We start from the raw sequence: 19,296 nt of genomic DNA on the forward strand, positions 1-19,296 counted from the left end.
CACTCATAAAGTAGTGTCCTTTGTAATCTTGGTTTTGCAAGTATTTTGAGCAAAGTGTATCCTATGGGTACTCAAGAGGCTGTCAGTATTTATCATTATCTCTTACTAATTGTATGACTTTGGGAAGTTACATGATCTCTCAGCGTCTGCTTTTTCATCTTTTTATTCACATGGGTTATTATGAGGATTAAATAAGAGAATACAGGGGAAACACTTGGCTCAGTGCCTGAAAGACCTCAACAAACATATTAATTGTTACTTGAGATATGATGAATTTTATGAAAGGGAATGTTCAGGGAGCATAGGAGATTTACAGCTGGGGCCCTTCACTTATACTGAAGGGAACAACGAATGTCCTCCAGAGGAAGTGACCTTTAAGCTGAGACCTTCAGGGTGAATATAATTTGTGATCTGGAAAAAAACAAAGGTTCCAAGTAGAAGAAACCATCCGACACATTCCAGGGCCTGAAGGCATATGCTGGGGGAATGCAGGAGCTGAGAAGTCCCAAATGGTGGGACAGAGAGAATGAGCTGGGAAGATGGCAAAAGGTGAGCCTTGGAGAAGTAAGCAGGTGCCAGAGGGCAGAGGGCTCTGAAGGTCATGGTTAGGATTTTATACTTTACCTTGACCACAAATTAAAAAACACTAAAGAAAGGTTAGAGAAAGGAAAATTCTGAAGAGACCATTCTCCCCTGCATTTGGGCAGTCTGGTAAGAAACACCTGTTGCTTCCTTCTTTAGCCCCAGGAGGAAGTTCAAAACACACAAGGTCCAGTCCACCTGTGGAAACCCTCACCCCAGCCCTGTGCCTTAAATTGCCATAAAATCCAAGTCTCCTTTCCTGACTCTTAAGCCATTTTTGGACCTGCTTGAGAACCTTCTGTGCACTTCCAGAAGGCCTCATTATGTGAGTAATAAACCTTTTCATATGCTGTTGGTATGTGTGTGGCCTCAAAATCAATCTCTACATCTGAACCAAATTCAGATGGTGGGGTTGGGGTGTCCGTTGTGCCTCCTGTGGTAACCACACAATATGGATTATAAATATAAAAACTTTAACATATCTATCTCAAAAAAAGAATGAGATTATACTATGAACATCTGATCTTTAAAATAATGTACTTTCAACAAGGATGTTATTAAATGTTTTTCACAATATCATTTTAACCACAGTATATTATACTAGTATATGTATAGTGCAAATGATCTAACCAACTTACAATTAGACATATGTGTTGGTTATAATATTTTTACTACTGCTGTAGCAGATATCCTTATATCTAAACATTTGTTCATTTTCTTGGTAACTAAGATAAATCTAGTTTTAAGTATTAATGAATCATAAGCACGTTCATCTCATTAGAGTAAACATTTATGGAGCACCTGCCACGAGCAGTTATTGGGATCCTAAATACAAAAGACATCAAAATTGTTTTCAGAGAAGTACTCTTACAATAAGGGATTCAGAGGAATATTTGCAGGTTAAAAACTGATTTTTTTTTTTTAAATGAAGACAGCTAAAGCCAAGAAATGTAGCCTGTATAAAATTTTATAAGGTGTGAAGTTTGCCACAGGGTGGCACTAATACATTTCTGTTAAATTATGATATGTTAGAAGTTTTTTCTCTGTTGATCTGTTTTTTTAGTGAATTATAATTAGGTTTAATTTGATATTTTAAAAATTAGTTTACATTAAAAAACACAAGACAGGGGCGCTGGGGTGGCTCAGTCTGTTAAGAGTCTGACTTTGGCTCAGGTCATGATCTCGCAGTTTGTGAGTTCGAGCCCTGTGTCAGGCTCTGTACTGACAGCTCAGAGCCTGGAGCCTGCTTCAGATTCTGTGTCTCCTTCTCTCTCTGACCCTGCCCCACTCCTTCTCTGTCTCTCTAAAATAAATAACCTTGAAAACACACACACACACACACACACACACACACACGACAGCATTTTTATTTAAGAACCTAAATATTATACATACCTTCATAACGACAGAGCCTGACAGGTGATTTCTGTTGTTTTTGTTTTTGTTTTTTTAATGTTGGTTTATTTTTGAGAGAGAGACAGCATGAGCAGGGGAGGGGCAGAGAGAGAGGGAGACACAGAATCCAAAGCAAGCTCCTGGTTCTGAGCTGTCAGCACACAGCCCTATGCGGGGCTTGAACCCACAAACTGCGAGATCATGACCTGAGCTGAAGTCAGATGCTTAACCAACTGAGCCACCCAGGAAGCCCCCAGGTGATTTCCTTTTTAAAAAACCAAAAATCAAATTATTGAACATAGTGTATATATACATACACACACATACATATATAAATGTTTATGAATATTATAAACACATAATATTTAGGTTCTTAAAAATCCTGTTTTACATTTTTTTGGGGCGCCTGGGTAGCTCAGTCGGTTAAGCGTCCGACTTGGGCTCAGGTCATGATGTCTTGGTTTGTGAGTTCAAGCCCCGGATCGGGCTCTGTGCTGACAATCAGAGCCTGGAGCCTGCTTCGGATTCTGTTTGTCTTCCTCTCTCTCTGCCCCTCACCTGCTCACGGTCTGTCTCTCTCTGTCTCTCAATAATAAATAAATGTTAAAAAAAATTTTTTTTTAAATCCTGTTTTGCATTTTTTAATGTAAACTAATTTTCTAAATACGTGTATGTGTTTGTGTTTTATTGTATGTGAAAGAAGAGAGTGAAATACAATTTACAGAGTTGGGTTTATTTTCTGATCTTGTGTCTAACTGAAATTTTAGCTTTTATATTTTATATGAGGGATCCTCAATAGTCCGTTTCTTTGCTCGCCTACACCAGAAAAATTTTAGGGGCAGAGAACTTTTATAAAGTATACTCTACCATTTACCCCTGTTTCTTCTCTCAACCATTCTGAATGCACCTAGGGGGGCATTACTTCCCTTCCTTCTTAATTAGTTCTCTAGTGAGCTTCTGTTAATGACAATTACATTTACATAATTAATTATTATGTCTTTCTGGTAAAGTGACTTCTGTATCATTATGAAATGACCTTTTTATTCCTGGTGATGTTTTTTGCTGTGAAATTTACCATCTGATGCTAAGGTAGCCATTGGTACCTTTTCTTTTGAGTCTTGCTTTTTTATATAATCCGAATTCGCCATCTTGTTATTTGTTACCTATTTGTCTCATCTAACTCTTGGTTCCCCCTTTTCTCTTTTCTGCCTTGTTTGAGATTAAAGTTTTTCTTTTTCTTTTTTTAAATGTTTATTTATTTTTGAGAGATAGAGAACACAAGAAAGAGGGCACCTGCCCTGTGATCTCTAGTCAGCTTTGTTTCCCTAGACTCAGCTTCTCAACTCGGGGTACCTGCTGGGCTCCCCTTGGCTTTCCCCTCCCAGTGTGTAGCCTGGAAACTCAGTCATAGACTCATCTCATTTGTTTTATATATCTCAGGGAATCACTGTTCTTTGTTGCCTGATGTCCACTGTCTTGAACACTATTATTTCTTTTTTTTTTTTTTTTTCTGGTTTTTTGGTTGTTTCAGGCAGTAGTATAAATTTGGCCCAGGTCATTCCATCTTGTCCAGAGCAAAATATCTACTTCAAGTTTTTATGAGAGGTTTTTGTTAGTTTCTTTGTATAATTTTTTATTTAAATCTATGCAATAATCTTGAATTGTACTTTAGATTAAGTAGGGAATTAATTACTTTATCTCGAACACATACTATTTAAAGATTCTACCTGTAAATGGATACATTATACATTAAATAATTAATTTTTGTGGGTTTTTTTTCCCTCATAGTTTGGTTAGAAAAGCAATGGCTTTGACTTATTAACACCTGGAAAGTAAGTCTAATAATGCTAGTTGTAATTTTACTCCTTTAATTACATTATAGTAAAATTTACTAAACTTAAGCTTTTTATAAATTAAAATATATCTGGTAGGTCATCTTCAACACATTTTAAACTGAACATAATTGCATTTCTTTAATACTGTGGAGTTAAAAAGCTAAAGAAATATGTCTCATACAAAGATTCAAGAAATTTTATGAAACAAAGTTACAATCATTTCTTGAGTGCCTACTATGTGAGAGGAACTTCACAAAATTATTTTTTATACTCACAATTAATTTATTAGACAGACGTTGTTGTCCCCATTTGAAAGATGAGGAAATTTACATACAATAGGATTATATAACTTGCCCAAAGTTACAGAGGAAGTAGTCACACAAGCTGGATTCACACAAGCCAAACAACTAAAACCCAAAAGTATTTTATTATCCTATGCTGATTAAACCTCTTCACTTTGTAAAGAGCTTAAGATCTTCCAAACTTTAGGAGAATGAGTTTTAATAATAGATTTATTGATAAGTTTTAGTCCATTAGCATGTCAAATAGTAATATCTTATAAATTTTGCCTCCTATCCTATAAATAACATAATGACAACTTCATGTCACATTTCGACTCTGATAATAACTTAAATTTTGAAGCATTTTGCAATTTTCATGGCTTTCACGTATTTTTATCTCAATTAATTATCATAACCACACTGGTTAATGCATTAGCCCCATTTTGTTCAAAGTCTATCACTTGGCTTAGGTTCCCGTGATTCTTAGACCAGTATTTTTTCTATTATCCCAAGCTAGCCTTTCTGCATCATTAGATTATTTTATTAAAACAAACAAAACCAAAGTGGCACCCATGTAAAGTAACCAAGTTTTTTCCCAATTTTATGACAATACTTCCAAAAAATAAGGTTTGATTTTTATATTTGGGAAGGTATTGAAAATTTTGCTTACCATATTAGTGTCATTTTCTTTTGTTTTGCAGCCTTGCAGTACACCTCACTGAATGTGATGCTCAGAGTATTGGTGGAAAATTCATAAGTTGGGATTGGATGCCAGACTGGTAGGTTATCAACATATATATATATATATATATATATATATATATATATATATATAAAGTTTATATAGCATTTACATTTTAGAAATTTTATTATGTGTTTATTAAATTGTATTTCATTATTTTCTTAATTTATATTGTTTATTTGCATTATATATTGTTTTCATTTTGTGATACACAAACTATATATCCTAGCCATCATTATCTTATTAGGATCTAGAGCTAAGTTTCAAGAGAATTCTTTTTGGCACCTTAAAAATCGTATTTCCCTAAGATAATATACAATATTTTATATTACTATTATTATGGTCTCTGGTTTATTTATTAAGCTGACCTTTGTACCTGTTAATGAGTTGAATTGTGTCCCCCAAAGATATGTTCAAATTCTAACTCCTAGGACCTTAGAATGTTACCTTATTTGGAGAGAGGGTCTTTACAGAGATAGTCAAGTCAAAATGAGATCATTACAATAGGCCTCAATCCAATAGGATTGGTGTTCTGATAAAAAAAAAAAAAAAAAAAAGAAATTTGGACAAAGAAAAAGACACGCATAGAGGGAAGACAATGTGAAGACACACAGAGAGAACAACATGTAAAGACAGGACTGGAGTGATGCATCTATAAACCAAGTAACACCAAAGATTGTTGACAAACCACCAGAAGCTTAGAAAGGAAAGGAAGGATTTTCCCCTAGAGCTGTCAAAAAGAACATGGCCCTGCTTGTCTACACCTCGATTTCAAACTAATAGCCTCCAGAACTGAGATAGTACATTTCTGTTGCTTTAAGACACCCAGAGTTTGGTACTTTGTTACAATACCCCTAGGAAAATAATATAGTGCCTAAAATAGAGTCTCTCTGTTTAAGGACAAAATATACTAAATATGTATTACTGGAACCTTGTATAAATATATATCTAAATATACACTGGAACCTTGAAATACCAGGACCCTATTCCATCCAGGGCTCTGCTGTGAGAAGGTTCTTGGTCCCAACTCTAAGAAGCTCCTGGAACAAGAGCCAGCTTACCAATGTGAAACTTACAATACATAGGCCTTTGCCTCTAGTAACAATTAGGGATCTATACATGACATTCCAGACCCCAGTCTAGACAGTGGTCTTTCCAGTCTTGTCTCCCATTCTTTCTCTGATCCTTGTCCAGTGCCAAGCAGGTGCTATCACTCTTCTCCTCCTCTTTGGCTGTCATATGGTACCAGACTAGTAGGAAGCAATAAATACATGAGGGTTACGGCAACAATGGGAAATGTGTCCTTGGCCCTTTACTCATAATTTGTCTGTATTTTATCTCTGAGAATGATCATTTGCTTTTGCAGTGTTTGCCCCTACTTGGTAGCAGATGACTTATCTGATAGTTTTTGTTTGTTTATAATTTTATTTTTACCTCAAATTCATTAGCTTCTATTAGAGACTTATACATTTCTGATGGTGATGTGGTCAGTCTCTTACTGACCTAGACTCAGGTCTCTTCCATGCTCTCCCTTATCTCATCAATCATCAGTAAGGTCAATTTTTACTCCATAATATCCTTCATTTTCTTCCTTTTATATTCATCCAAATTTTCCAGTTTTCTTATCTAGCTTCTAAAGGCTATTGTAGAATCTTATGTGGATTCTGAAGGCTGTGTAGATTCTCAAGACCATTAGCTGGTCTCCATGCCTCTTGTTTCCAATGTAACAGCTTTGCAACTGTAAAACAAATAGTTGAAGTACAAGAAATCTGGCTTCTTAGATTTTATCATCTTGGTTTTATCTTTTCAACCAAATTATAAACTCTCTGAGGGCGTGGATCTTTGCATTCCTACAGATTTATCAGATGCACCATTCAGCCCAGAATAACAATGAGAAAGCATGAACTTTAGAGATATTGCCTAGAATCCTGGTTCTACCACTTATTAGCTCTGTGAGATGGGACAAGTTACTCAACCTTTATGTTCCTCAATGTCACTCATCTGCAGAGTAAGGAAAATGGTAATATCTACTCTGAATGGATTATTATGGAAGATGAGTGAATAAAGCACTTAAAACAGTACCAAAAATGAATAGTAACTTTTCAATAAAATGTTCATTATCTTATTGTCTTACACTTCGATGTTCACCAAATATTTGGAGACTAATAAAAGATAAGTTGCGTTAACACGAGAATAGAAGCACCTATCTGAACCTATTTTATCTGAACGTGTGTTGCACCTCTCACTTAAGGTGGTGTAGTCCTGAGTCTTGTTGAGTTCCATGAGTATAAAATAAGGGTAATATGGGGCGCCTGGGTGGCGCAGTCGGTTAAGCGTCCGACTTCAGCCAGGTCACGATCTCGCGGTCCGTGATTTTGAGCCCCGCGTCAGGCTCTGGGCTGATGGCTCGGAGCCTGGAGCCTGTTTCCGATTCTGTGTCTCCCTCTCTCTCTGCCCCTCCCCCGTTCATGCTCTGTCTCTCTCTGTCCCAAAAATAAATAAAAAACGTTGAAAAAAAAATTAAAAAAAAAATAATAAAATAAGGGTAATAATACCTACCCATAGGATTGTTGTAGAGATTACTATAAATAGGTTGCTGTTGGTCAGGGCTGAATCCAGTGTCTGACACACGGTAAACGTGTAAGTAAATGGCACCCAGGAGAAAGAGTGATAATGGTAGTATTAATAGTAGTGAGGCAGCAGTAGCAGTGATGGCATGGTAGTAATAATAGCAATAATGGTAGTAACAGGAAGAAGCAGGATTTTACTTAGTTTTTGGTGTGTATGGAACATATCAGCAATTGGAAGTAGCTTGGGGGTTGTGAGGAAAAGGCGAAGATTTTCTTGACAGTCCAAGAGAGGTGATGGTTGAAGTCATGGGAATGGATGCGGTGCCTTTGAGTGTGAAGAGAACAGTACTGGGACAATCAGGGCATCTAGGGAATGCAAGGACAAGGGGAAAGTTGAGGATCGTGGAGAGAGTATAGTTCAAATTCTTACCCATCAAATCCAGAGAGTGTGGGAGGAAGAAAACAACTTGTAAGGTGGGAAGCTGTGAGTAGAGAGTGCCAGACAGTAAGAGAAAGTAGTCAAGGAAGTCAGTGACCTGCCTCGGCCCCTATTACAGTCATTTCTCAACCATTTCCTCATCTTTCCGTCTTACTCAGAATTATCTTCCCTTTAACAGCTAAAAAAAATAAATATATACATACGTTAATGAAATTAAAAACACTATATTTTAATGCTATGGCTGAATGCTATGGTCCATTAAAACCAATTGGCAATACGTCATGAAGAAAATATGGACATGCTGGAGAGAAACAAATATGCTTTTCATTTTAAGAAGCAAATTATGGCCTGAAAGTTATATTGTGAAGCTGAGGACATACATTTGACAGGAGAAATTGAGAAAGCATGGAATGTGCCTTTACTCAATATATTTGGAATCCTTTGCTGAACTCTAACATGTACCAGTGCTTTAGAGAAAGAAACATTTTTTTAATTGGTGAACCCAAAGATTATGTCCTAAATTATATATATATATATATATATATATATATACACACAAATATATATATGTATATATTTGAACACATATATATGTTCGTTGTGACTTTTTCTGAAAATTATTTTCTAAGTATTTTTTTTAAATATGAAGGTTTTATCAAAAAGCAGTTTTTGCTTCAGCAATTCAGATAATATTGATTAATGTCTATTTGATTTCGATGTTGTCAATGCTTTAGTCAGTTTGTTCCAAATGAAACATATTTCTCTTGGCTTCCTGCTTTTGCTGTAAACAGCCCGAAAAGCAATTACAAATTAAAAATCATCCCTATTCAGGTAAATAGTAAGATTATATTTATTTATTATTTCGATATTTCTCTCTTTTTTGTCTGTATATACTGTTTTTAAATATATTGTTTAAACAAAGTATTCAAGGGGCGCCTGAGTGGCTCAGTCGGTTGAGCAGCCGACTTCAGCTCAGGTCACGATCTCACAGTCTGTGAGTTCGAGCCCCGTGTCGGGCTCTGTGCTGACAGCTCGGAGCCTGGAGCCTGTTTCGGATTCTGTGTCTCCCTCTCTCTGACCCTCCCCCGTTCATGCTCTGTCTCTCTCAGTCTCAAAAATAAATAAACATTAATAAAAAAAAATTAAAAAAAATAAACAAAGTATTCAATACAATATAAATATAGCAACTATTATACCTAGAACAACCAAAACTGATCTATAGCTTCTTCTCTAAGAATAGTTCCAAGGATACTATCTTAGACACCTTCCTTATAATGGTTGCTGTTGCCATTAAGCATTGCACATGGCCTTTTAAAATTTATACTTTTTATTTATGATACTTAAACACGCAGTGGTCATAATGCAATATAAAATAGCTTCAATTAGTATACATATTCTTTTTCCACTTCAATCTTTAAAAAAATAATAATAAACTCCCAGTGAACCTTTACCCTGCAAATGACCTGATATGACATATTTGAACTTGCAGTGAACTTTCACGTGAACTTTCAGTTATCCTCCGAGAAATATAACAGATGGAAAATAGGCAGATTTTTCAAATATTTTTAGATGCAGTGCTTGGACATGTTTAACAGAGACAACAAGGCCGACTATCTCTTTCCAGTGTTTACTTTGCTGACTTTATTGTACTGCATGCTGTTTACTTACATTATATGTATGAATTAAGAGGTTCAGTTATAGTTCTGTTTGACCAGCATCTTGATTTAAAAAAAATTTTTTTTAACGTTTATTTATTTTTGAGAGACAGAGACAGAGCACGAGTGGGGAAGGGACAGAGAGGGAGACACAGAATTGGAAGCAGACTCCAGGCTCTGAGCTGTCAGTACAGAGCCCAACGTGGGGCTCAAATCCACGACTGTGAGATCATGACCTGAGCTGAAGTCGGAGGCTTAACTGAGCCATCCAGGTGCCCTGACCAGGATCTTGATTTTAAACCAGCACTTGTATATGTGTTTAAAGATGAGGCTAAGAGGGTCATAAAATATAACAAATTGCGAGAGAACTTTATCGAACTTATTGAAATAATACTGCTTCAAATCATTTAGATATGAGGGACTTTCAAGGATCTATTTCAGATTTTAGAATATGAATCAGCTATAATGTCTTTCACTTTGAATGGTTTGTAGCTGGAAATTCAGTTCAAAATATACATGGTTTTTGAACAGTTATTTGGGAAAGGAAGAGGAAAATTAAGGGAGCACTAGCTATTGTTTATAACTGCTATGGTATGAGATAGTCTCCTTGGAGGTATTTAATCTTAGCAACTCTCTTCCCTAAGTAGTTATCTTATTCATTTTGCACAACAGGAAAGGGAGACAGAGAGGTTGCGTAACTTGCCTGAGAAGACACAGCTAAACTGGGGAATTAAATCCGGGTCTCCAAGACTTTCAAGTCCTTTCTCTTGCAACAAGTTTGTGCTCCCAAGAACGAAATATTTTGTTTGGTCAAATGAATGCTAAAGATAAAAGTGTGATTATGCTGTAATACTTCTATAATCTTTGTTTTGAGAATTTAAAGAGTTTATTTCTTTGTATTTGTTGCATAATATTGCTAAATAAGTTAGGTATACAACTTTCAGACTGCTCTCAGTGATATAAAGATAGTAACTGAGACTTTTGCTTCTCTTGAAAATTTCCTATTGTTTGCAAAAAAACTATACATCTATTACATTTACCAAATAATGCAGGCATTTATATTATTTATCCACTGATATGCATCTCCTTGCTTAGAATCAATTCTTATTAACGCCCACTTTATTCTCAGACCGTAATTTATTCATCCTGAATAATGTTTTAGATGTAGTTTAGTTCAGAGAGAGATTATACTTAATGGACATAGATATGTATAAAGTAGCGCACAATTGCATTTATAAGATCAGAATGTGAACTGTATTAAGCTGTAATTAGTCCCTCTTTCCTGACACTTCACTTAGCAACAACAATATCATTGGTGAGGAAAATAAAGATCTTTCCATTTCACAAGGATGTACTCAGAAGCTTGAAGGACCTGTTGTGATCTTGTCAGTGACATAGTTTAAATGGATAGCAAGTTAGGGGCACCTGGGTGGCTCAGTTTGTTAAACATCTGACTTCAGCCCAGGTTATGATCTCACAGCTTGTGATTTCGAGCCCCGCATCGACATCTGGGCTGACAGCTCATAGCCTGGAACCTGCTTTGGATTCTGTGTCTCCCTCTGTCTCTGCCCCTCACCCCACTCACATTCTGTCTCTCTCTCTCTCTCTCTCTCTCTCTCTCTCAAAAATAAATAAACATTAAAAACCATTTTTTTTACATGGATAGCAAGTTAAAGTAAGTTGTTACTCATTTTAAGGGAATTTGTAATACATTCCTTTCTTTAACTTTTTAGCTCATTTATTAAAAACAGCTTTTAATGAAAAGTAATGAACAGTTTTCATATTAAAATAAGTGATCCTGTTTTTCTCTCCAGTGTTTAGGTATTGAAGGTAGTGTAGGTTCAAGGAGCAAAAGGTCTCTTCCTTCTTCCTTTTACAGCTGATCCTTCAACAACATGGGTTTGAACTGCACTGGTCCACTTACACATGGATTTTTTCCGATGAATATAGTACAGTACTGTATATTTTCTATTGCTTATAATATTCTTAATGATATTTTCTTTAGCTTTATTTATTGTAAGAATACAGTATATAACACATATAACGTACAAAATATGTGGTAATTGATTATTTTATTAGTAAGGCTTTAGTAGGCTATTAGTAGTTTATTTTGGGGGGAGTCAAAAATTATACGTGGATTTTTGATTGCGTAGGGAATCAGTGCTCCTAACCCCTGTGTTGTTCAAGGGTCAACTATATAAGGTCTTTTCTCTTGTGTTATTTTGTTATTTGTTTAGAGGTCAGGTGGAAAGCACATAAATTTCCCTCTGTATGATAGGGTGATTTAGTTAGGGATAAAGTTATGATTTCCTGTAGAAAGTAGGCAGAAAACATGGTGGAGAGATAAGCCCACGACTATCTTTGATTTCTTGATATTAGTTAAGACTAATTGGTATATGTAAACTCTAAAACTTACATTTATAATATTGCAATTCCTTAGATTTAGGGTAATCATTATCTGTACAAAGCTAGTTGTGTATGGTGGCACCACGATTATAAAACATCATAGAGAAGGGCTGTGGAGTAGGTATTGAAGTATCAATATAGAGAATATATATCTGTATATTAAAAATAATGTTTCGTTTTTTGATATGGTATGTCCAAAACTGTGATATGTCCATGACAGAAAACATAAAATTTAGGCATACATGCTTTTTTATCTTCTTGCTTTCAAATAAACTCTGAAAGCTACAAAGTGATACAACCTCTAAAAATAAAAGTGTCAAATTTGGGGGCACCCGGATGGCCCAGTCAGTTAAGTGTCTGACTCATGATCTCAGCTCAGGTCTTGATCTCAGGGTAGTGAGTTCAAGCCCCGCGTTGGGTTCCATGCTGGGCCTACTTAAAAAAAAAAAGAAAAAAAGAAAAATACAAAGTGTCAGCTTAGTTTTTACCTTAATTTTTTAATTAATAATCTACATGTGTACTATTTAGGATTTTTTTATTGCAAGTGACAGAAATGTAATTCAAACTGACATAAAAAGGAGTGGCAGTCACATGCAAACTTGAACACAGATTTTATTGTATACCGTTTTTGCCTCTTTTTTAAATATAACATTAGGAGCATTTCATCATAATTAATTTTACTTTTTACCGTTTTTTTAATTTACTTTCTTACATTATTTTAAAAGTGCTCTATAGCATTCCATTATCTGTGTGTATCATATTGTATATTTATTTTTACTTTTTTTAACGTTTATTATTTATTTTTGAGAGACAGAGTGAGAGGAGGGAGGGGCAGAGAGAGAGGGAGACACAGAATCCAAAGCAGGCTCCAGGCTGTCGGCCGAGAGCCCAATACAGGACTCAAACCCATGAGCTGTAAGATCATGACCTGGGCCGAAGTCAGATGCTTAACGGACTGAGCCACCCAGGCGTCCCTATTGTAGTGTATTTAAATATTCCTTTCTTGTTTGACATTTAGATTGTTTCCAGTAGAGTATTTCCAAAGTCTCTGTCCATGTAGAAGAAAAAGCTTGATTGGAAGCTTAACAGAAATAAACTTTAAAGCCCCCAAAATATTTCTCTAAATTCAGAAATGTAATCTTATACCCCCCCCCTAATTTATTAAAGCTTTCACTTGACTTCTATGAAGGTCATTATTTCATATTAGAAAAGATAACCTTATTTATGTATGCACTCAGAATAGATACAGTTGTTTCCGATAATAGTTATGTGATCCATTCTAGGGCATATTATTGTTGGCATAGATTAATATCATTGTTTATATTTATAACCTTGTCTTAGCAGGTAAGCAAGTGCTTGTTACCATGATGATTTCAGAGCAACTGCTGTCTGCACAATGGAAGGTCCAAAAAGCAACTAAAAAGGGAAGGAGAATAGCTGAAAGTTTTTTGAAAAGGTTTGCACATGAAACAAAATGATGGGTTTTCCAGTCTATTTTAAAGCACATTAGCGATCAGATTATTTCACAAGGATCGTTATTATAATGACTTAACGTTTTCCCCTAATGTATCTATATATTCACTCATCACGTTATGTATTAAGTGGAGAGTGACCTGCCCCAACAGTTTTGTAGTTTAGTATGCTCAGATAAACAAGTTTTAGTAAGGTTTTATGATATTAGCTTCTTTCTCTTAACCTAGAGATGATTAGAAAGATAACAGGTGATAGAATCAAAGCAACAGACCCTTTGACAGGTCAAATGGTACATCCGCCTGTTTTTGTCTCTGGAGGAAACTTCATTTGTCCTAGAAATTTCTCTTTAAACATATCCAAATAAAGAAATATTATAATTTTGTAGCCAAACTTAATTATTTAACAATTTTTATAAAATTTTTGATGCTAGAACCAAATCATTTACATGTTATTTACACTAGTGATGCTTCCTACCATGTAAGTACCCCCAAATTATTTCATTTTTATCAATAGTGGTGATCAAAAACATTTAAAAGTAAAAAACAACATAAACAGGAAACTGAGTGAAAATAACCTGTGATCCCTTAGCAGAAAGTTAGAGTGTTTTTAAATTAAAGATTTGGGGTGCATGGGTGGCTTAGTCAGCTATGCATCTGACTCTTGATTTTAGCTCAGGTCCTGATCCCAGGGTCATGGGATTGAGCCCCATGTTGGCCTCAGTGCTGAGCATGGAGCCTGCTTGAGATTCTCTCTCTCTCTCTCTCTCTCTCTCTCTCTCTCTCTCTCTCTCCTCCTGCCCCTCTCCCCCACTCACTCTCTCTCTCTTGAATTAAAGTGTTTTTTAATTAAAATTTAAGATAATTACAATCTGCATTTTTAAGGCTATCTATATAATTAATTAGTTAACTAGTTCTCTCTTTCAACATATGAGTCCCTTACTACATAGCAGTGACTTCTGGGCCCTGGGTATATAGCTGTGAGCAGGACAGACAAGGTAGCTATCCTCATGGTGTTTAGTAATATGGATAGACATTAAACTAATAACCCACAAATAAAGAATTGAAAAGTACTTTGAAGAAATATTAAAGGGTATTATGAAAAAGAATAACAAAGAAGCATAATTTCGATTTAGCAGTTAAGGAAGGTTTTATTTTTTTATTTTTTTTAAGTTTATTTATTTATTTTTTAATTTTTTTTAACGTTTATTTATTTTTGAGACAGAGAGAGAGCATGAACGGAGGGAGGGTCAGAGAGAGAGGGAGACACAGAATCTGAAACAGGCTCCAGGCTCTGAGCGGTCAGCACAGAGCCTGACGTGGGGCTTGAACTCACGGACCGTGAGATCATGACCTGAGCCGAAGTCGGACGCTTAACCGACTGAACCACCCAGGCGCCCCTAAAGTTTATTTATTTATTTTGAGAGAGAGAGACAGAGCACACCAGTCAGGGAAGGGCAGAGAGAGAGAATCCCAAGCAGGCTCCTCACTGCAAGCGCAGAGCGTAACGCAGGGCTTGAACTCACGAACTGTGAGATTATGACCTGAGCTGAAGTGAAGAGCCAAGACCCGGATGCTTCACCGACTGAGCCACTCAGGTGCCCCAAGGAAGGTTTTATTAAGTGATGTTTGAACAAGGCAACCTGAATGATGGGTGCCTTCTTAGGCACCTACATAAGATAAAAGGCATGAAAACACAGTTATATGTCACAATATCTGGCACATATTATTCAGTAAATATTGTTGAATGAATGAATGACTATTCCAAAAATCAGAAAATAAAGCAAACGTTAAAACGGGAAGTGTAAAACAGTATTTTAAAAGTTAAGTCAAAATCACAGTTGTGCAAATAAATGTAAATGCCGTAGACTGCTCAATTAAAAGATAAAGTCTCTTAGAATAGATTAAAATCAAAGTTCAACTAAGTGTTATGATGCACAGTGAAACCAAACAATGCAAGAAAGTTGGAAGAATCAGTAAGCAAGGAATAAGAAAAAGAAGGACAAGGAGAAGGTAGGGGAGAATGAGAAGGGAAAAAATAAGAGGGAAATGATATTGACAGTAAGGTAGGATTGAAATGGCATAAAATGTATCATTCACAATGAAGATAATGTGGTCATGCCCTTTCATGTGCTAAATAACAAACCATTAAGACATTTACGTCTCTTTAGATACCTAAAGAGAAAGAGATATACAATTGCCACGGAAGATTTTAACAGATCTTCATATTTATTGAGTTAAATGATAATGATTATTTATTTTTATTTATTATTTATTATTAAATAAATGATTAAAAAGAACACAGAATATTAGGATAATACAAAAGTTGAATTAAAAGCTACAGACAGAACATTCTCCCCCACACAAGACAAGTATGTACCTTGTTTTTAAGCATCCTCAAAGCTACCTTAATCTGTTTCAGAAAGTAGCAATTTTATAGACCACATTCTTTGATCATATGTTCAATACACCAAATTAATAACAAAACTTTCAAAAACACCCAAACCCCAAAACTCTAGTCTCTAAGAAATGTCAAAAGTACTCGTACCCTGTGGTGCCAGAGTGGTGCAGTCGGTTAAGTGCTTTGGCTCAGGTCATGATCTCAGGGGTTCGTGAGTTTGAGCCCGGCATCAGGCTCTGCGCTTGGGATTCTGTCTCTCTTTCTCTGTCCCTCCCCTGTTTGTGCTCACACGTGTGCTCTCCCTGTCTCTCAAAATAAATGCATAAACTTAAAAAAAAAAAGTATTTGCATGTGTAATTATTGTATCAAGGAGAAAATCTTCGACATTAGACTGTTTAGAAAATAAAAGACATTGAGGCTATTAACATATCAAATGTTGTGGTTTGAAGCTAACGCTATATTCAAGAGTGACTTGATAGACTTAAAGGCCCCAGATTGCCCTAGGGCTTTAGCTGTAATTGTTGTTGACATCCAAAAATGGGTGACCTTGATCAAGAACGAAAACTAAGGGAATGTTGGAATGGATCCACTGTAAATTCATGAATACTTTTTTCTTTTCCTTCTCTTTCAATGATTCTGATTTTAAGAGAAAAAAAAAAAAATCTCATTTGGTCCTTGAGCACGTGCCAACCTCCCTTTTTTATCGTGGAGCCAGCTCGCTATCGGCAGGCTCAGACGGTTCCACCAGAAACAGTATTTGGCTGGAATCTGGTAATGCTTGTTTTCACTTTATCTATCTATCTATCTATCTATCTATTTATTTATTTATTTATAATTACTGAAGTATAGTTGACAATGTTACATTAGTTTCAGGTGTGCGTCGTAGTGATCCAACAATTCTGCACGTTCCGCAGTGTTCGCCACCCTCAGTGTAGTCATGGTACAACATTATTACGGTATTTTTGCCTCTGTTCCCCATGCTGTACTTTTCATCTCCATGACTTATTTGGTTTATACCTGGACGTTTGCACCTCTTAATCTCGCGTGCTTATTTTTATCATATCCTTTGCTGCAGAACTCATGTTTGAAGACGCTGGTGTGGAAAATTAGAGTGGGGTTCGTCTTCAAATTTTAGGATATGAAGAAACATATGGAACATAAACTGAAACAAATTTAAATGGAGTAAGTAAAATACAAGATTTCTTATTCCAGTGTAAAAGAATTGGTTTTGAATATTCTTAATCACTTATGTATGAAAGCATTTATTATAAAGACCAACCTAGCTAAGTTTTAATGGGCTATGAATTTTGGGTTACTTCTGTTTTATAGTGTGTATTGTTTTTAATCGATTGTTCTATAACAAGCTCGTTAATTCAATTTGAAATTTCTGTATGCCTATGGCAAAACTTTATTCATTTCCTTTCTCATTATACCGTTAATGGTGTAGCTGTTATGGTTAGGCTCTCTGGGTGCCACATATATGGTGTTCTTAAAAAGTTTTTAGAAAGCTATGAATATTTAAATTTTTAACTTCTAGCTAGTTAGTACATGTTGTTCCTTAGCAGTAAAAACAAATAATGTTCCTTCCATTCTTGCTGGAAAATTTCTAGCTATTCCCTAGAAAAGGAATCAGAGATTCAGAATTGTTTTTTGCTTACACTGAAAGCATTCAACATATAAAGTATGTCAAAATCTATTGTGAGCACCCATTAAAAATCAATTGCATTAATCTAATACAAGGCATTTTGAGATTTTTTTTTTTGAGAGAGAGAGGGTGTGAAGGAGTGGCAGGAAGAGAGAGGAAGGGAGAAAGAGAGAGACAGAGAGAGAGACAGACAGAGAGAGGCAAGGCTCAAGCTCACCAGATGCAGGACTCGAACCCACGAACCATGAGATCATGACCTGAGCCAAAGTCAGAGGCTTAACTGACTGAGCCATCCAGGCACCAAGATTAGTTTTTAAAATGTAAATGACCAAATTAAACAAAATGAAGTATGGTCAATGTCTCATTAAATTATGGATAATTAATTAGACCTTGCCTAGGAACTTTCTTTCCCTATCCATATATTTATTCCAAGCAACACTATTATAGGTGTGTCTTATATAAACTTTCTAATTACAAGTTTAACCCTTTTGAATAATTTTTTAGGACTTTTTAACTCTGACAGTCTTATTCACAAAGGTTTGACCATATTATTATTCTGGATTATTTGTAGATATCTTGGTGTCTAGTGACTTCTGTCACTTAAGAAGTATTAATCAAAGATGGGAAAGTATATGGGAAACATCAATTACAGTGTCACAGTAACACTAACTGAGAGGGTAGTGCGTGGCAGGCACTGTTCCAAGTGCTCTACTTGTATTTTTTTCTTTTTTAAAAGTTTATTTATTTATTCTGAGAGAGAGAGAGAGAGAGAGAGAGAGAGCGAGAGCAAGCACGAGTGAAGAAGCAGCAGAGAGAGAGAGGGAAAGAGAATCCCAAGCAGGCTCCACACCGAGCATGGAACTCGATCTAATGACCATGAAATCATGACCTGACCCGAAATCAAGAGTATGATGCTTAACCCATCGAGCCACCCAGGCGCCCCTACTTGTATTTTCATTTAGCCCTCACAACAACACTTTTAGGTAGATCTGTTAGTATTTCTATTTTATAAATGAGGAAACAGATGCAGAGAGGTTGAATAATTTGTCTCAGGTCAAACAGCTAATGAGGGGCAGGGCCAGATTTTGAACTCCCTGCAGTCCAGTTCTAGCTTCTGCACTTTTAACCTCTAGGAGCAAGAGTTTCATTTTAGTGTAGAATCAATGGAAAAGATCTAAAGCTTCTGTAACTGAATTATTAAAGCTTGAATGCCATAAAAAGATAATTTATTAAATTTTAAAAAAGAAAAATAATATTGTTCCTTATAATCCCAGATATGTTAAAATAGTATGGTTCAATTGTCTGTGTTACAATCTTTATTGACACTCTTCTCTATTTAGGAATTTTCTCTTTTGTACAAAATAGAAAGCTCAACAAGATGTTGGCCAAATATTTTATTTTGACAAAATTTTTAGAGAATTCTTAGTTGCATAATTTTTGCAGTCTGTTATTCATTTCATTTTATGAAGCCCCACTCCACTCCCCAAATGCCAGGAACTCCTGTGTTTTATTTTGTAGGCTAGCATGTGGTAAGGTCGGGATTTAAACTTAGGGACTATTTAGAATTATATGGGAAATTTCAGGTGCCTGATAAAACCCAGAAGCAGGAAGCAGGTGTCAGAGTGTAGTTATTTCACTCTACCTAGGAATATGTGCTCTATGAGTGGCTAGGTGGTTTAACTGACATATATAATTCACTGAATTAGAATTAGTGAATGTAGAACTTAAAATGAAAGGTTATTGTGAAAGCCAACTTTAAAACATTTTTAATTAATTGATTCGTTTTTATTAATTTTTTTTGAGCATGGGCCACACACAATGTTATGTTAGTTTCAGGTGTGCAAATGGTGATTCACCTTCTCTATACATGATGCTA

The 19,296-nt window shown here is 35.7% G+C and overlaps 1 long non-coding RNA gene across 6 annotated transcripts in view; it reads left to right on the forward strand.

Moving 5' to 3' along the window:
- Positions 1–693: 693 nt before the first annotated feature.
- The window catches only part of LOC125923788 (uncharacterized), an 85,909-nt gene continuing 67,306 nt past the window's right edge, over positions 694–19,296 (forward strand). For 4 of the 6 annotated variants that reach the window (XR_007458159.1, XR_007458155.1, XR_007458157.1 and 1 more), the window contains exon 1: positions 16,719–16,957. This is a non-coding gene — a long non-coding RNA (uncharacterized LOC125923788). Of the gene's footprint in view, positions 908–4,794; positions 4,873–12,752; positions 13,362–16,718; positions 16,958–19,296 lie in introns of those variants that run through there. The other 2 variants (XR_007458158.1, XR_007458156.1) reach the window with 2 other exon arrangements.

Source organism: Panthera uncia, chromosome B1 (assembly GCF_023721935.1).
Source record: "Panthera uncia isolate 11264 chromosome B1, Puncia_PCG_1.0, whole genome shotgun sequence".
NCBI classification, from domain to species: Eukaryota; Metazoa; Chordata; class Mammalia; order Carnivora; family Felidae; genus Panthera; species Panthera uncia.